A 2,790-nucleotide genomic window follows, 5' to 3' on the forward strand; every position below is an offset into this window, starting at 1 on the left:
ATAACCTCTTTAATTCAATAATACCAATAAATACCTCAAACTCCTTTTTAATTAAATCCAACATACTTTTAAAATCAAACCTTTAAAACATGATAATTAACTTAAATCATGATATAACAATCAATACTCCAATTTATTTAGTAAAACCAATTAATTAAACATGCTTTATTCCATAATTCATTTTTCAATTCAATTTAATTCAAACACCAATAAAATCATATCAAACATGTTATTCAAACCAATAACTTTCAAGGTATCTAGCCACCTAAACGTATCTTGATCCTTGCTAGCAAACCACTCAAAAGAACACTTCAAGAACCTTGATCGAAAACACCCTACAATTAAATATAACCTTAATTAATATAAGGTTAACAAATAATCACAACAATTAAATTAAAAACCCCCCAACTAAATGTACATAAACCTTTAAATTATTTTTTCATAAACATCATTAAAAATCTGATTTTATTTAATTAAAACTTAGTCATAATAATTTTTATAAATCCCTCATAATAATTATAATTAATTAAATAAGAAAAGAGAAGAAGAAATGATAGAAAACCAAAAGAAAGAGGAGGAGGAGGTAGCGGTAGGTGGTGGTCGGTGGCTGACGCGGCGGCTGGTGGCGCCAAAAGTGGTGGTGGACGGTGAAGGTGGTGCGCCAGGAGGAGAAAAGAAAGAGAAGAGAATTAAAGAATTTCAGAGAGAATTATGAGAATTGATGTGAGTGTATGATCATGAATTAAGGGTTATTTATAGGGTAGTATGAGCATGAATTATGGTAGGAAAATGTGGGAAGAATTATGGCAAGAAGGGTTATGGAATTACTTGGATAAGTGAATAAATGAATATGGAAAGTTTTGATATTAAGGTGATTGTGTATAATAAAAATATGGAAGGTATGTTGTCATGAAAATAATATGGCAAGGAAGATTACTTGGGAAATAATCAAGAGAAATAAAAGGTAGGAAAATATGGTGATCAAATATTAAGAAGATTGGAAAATGAAATTAAGGAAAATAATAGATTTTTGGGAGATAAATAAAAATACAATTTACCAAAATAATTTCCCCCAAAATAATACAAGAGGGCCGAAAATCTTGAGCTTCCCATAGCTCAAATTTTCGAACTCCTTAGTAATATTTAGGAAGATTTTTGCTCGATTTTAAGGAATAAAAATAATTGTGTAAATAATATAGAATAATTAATTAATTAGATACCAATTATTCACCAATAAATAACTTAGAAAATCAGATTTTCTATACATAGAAAAACCGACATTCTTAGCTAAATAAATGAGATTTTTTCGGACTCCTTAATTAATTAATAAAATATAATTTTTTTGCTTTAATTAAAATATCCAAAATATATAAATAATCCGGTTTTTAAAATAAAATAAATAGATAATAAATCTTATCTAAAATCTAAAAATAATAATTAGGTTTTAAAGTATTTTTGGCGCAAAAATTCAAATATCATTTTGGCTCTAAAATTCAAATAGTAATTTAATTTACTAAAATACCCTTTTTATGAAATAATAATTAATTAATTAGGAAAATACGTATGAAAATACGGGGTATTACAGCCCGCGCGTGGGAGCAGGGGAGACAATCACTAGAGGCCTTCACTTGATACATGTTGGGGGAGGCAGTCACTAGAGGCCTTCACGGTGGGTTAAACACCGACTTTGATGTCCACGCGGCATGAGAGCGCGACCTTGAGGACTTGGCTTATGCACTCCTTCACTTTTGAGCTTCAAGAAGAAGAACCAGGTTGCATCCTAGGCTTTTTATGCCCCAAGAGGACGCCAATGAGCTTCTCGAACATCGCCAAACTCCTAAAATCAAAGAGAAGCAATCAAGTAAAGGAGAAAAAGCAAAATAAGCTAAGAAATGCAAGAAAATGAGAAAACAACTAAGGAAAATGCAAAATAGAGAAAATACAAGTAAAACTAAAGAAAAAGAGATAAAAGAGATGTAAAAGCAATGAAAAATCATCCTAAAAGAAGCCAGATGAGTGCTATAAATGACACTCATAAATTGTAATGCTTGTTAATGCAATAAAAGCCATAAACTTCCTTTTAATCAGTCAACTTTGATTTCTTATTCCCCTTTAGACATTGTTTATACGGATTTGGTTCTATCCTCTAAAAAATAAATCTGACACCAAAGCGGTTTTTATTCGTTTCAAAGCCCTTGTTGTACTTGGATAATGGGGGTGTAATATGAAACTTTAGCATCTTTCTTAACTATTAATGGAGTATCTCATCTAACATCTCCTCCTTATACTCCCGAACACTATGTTTTTGCCAAACAATGTCATCGTCATTTAGTTGAAACGGGTCTCTCACTCTTAACTCATTCTCACCTTCCTCTCACATATTATTCTTATGCCTTCACTATTGCCTTATATTTAACAAATAGGCTTCCTACTCCTACTTTATCTATGAAATCTCCTTATCATTATCTTTTTAGGTCTCCGCCTAACTACCTGAAATTGCGTTGTTTTGGTTGTTTATGTTATCCATAGTTAAAGTCATACACCTCTCACAAGTTAGACCCGAATCGAAGCTATGCATGCATTTTTATTGGGTACTCTAAGACACAAAATTGCGTATCGTTGTTTGGATCCTACCACTAATCGTGTCTTTACGTCTCGACATGTTTGGAATCTGAGTTACTCTCCAATCTCTGTACCAAGTCTAAATTCTTGGTGTCAAATCTCTTTCCCATCTTACAAAATCCAGTTCATATGTGCATGGTAGACGCCCCTGACTCATTTGGGCTCACT

Source organism: Chenopodium album, chromosome 11 (genome assembly GCF_948465745.1).
Source record: "Chenopodium album chromosome 11, dcCheAlbu1.1, whole genome shotgun sequence".
In the NCBI taxonomy this organism is placed as follows: Eukaryota; Viridiplantae; Streptophyta; class Magnoliopsida; order Caryophyllales; family Amaranthaceae; genus Chenopodium; species Chenopodium album.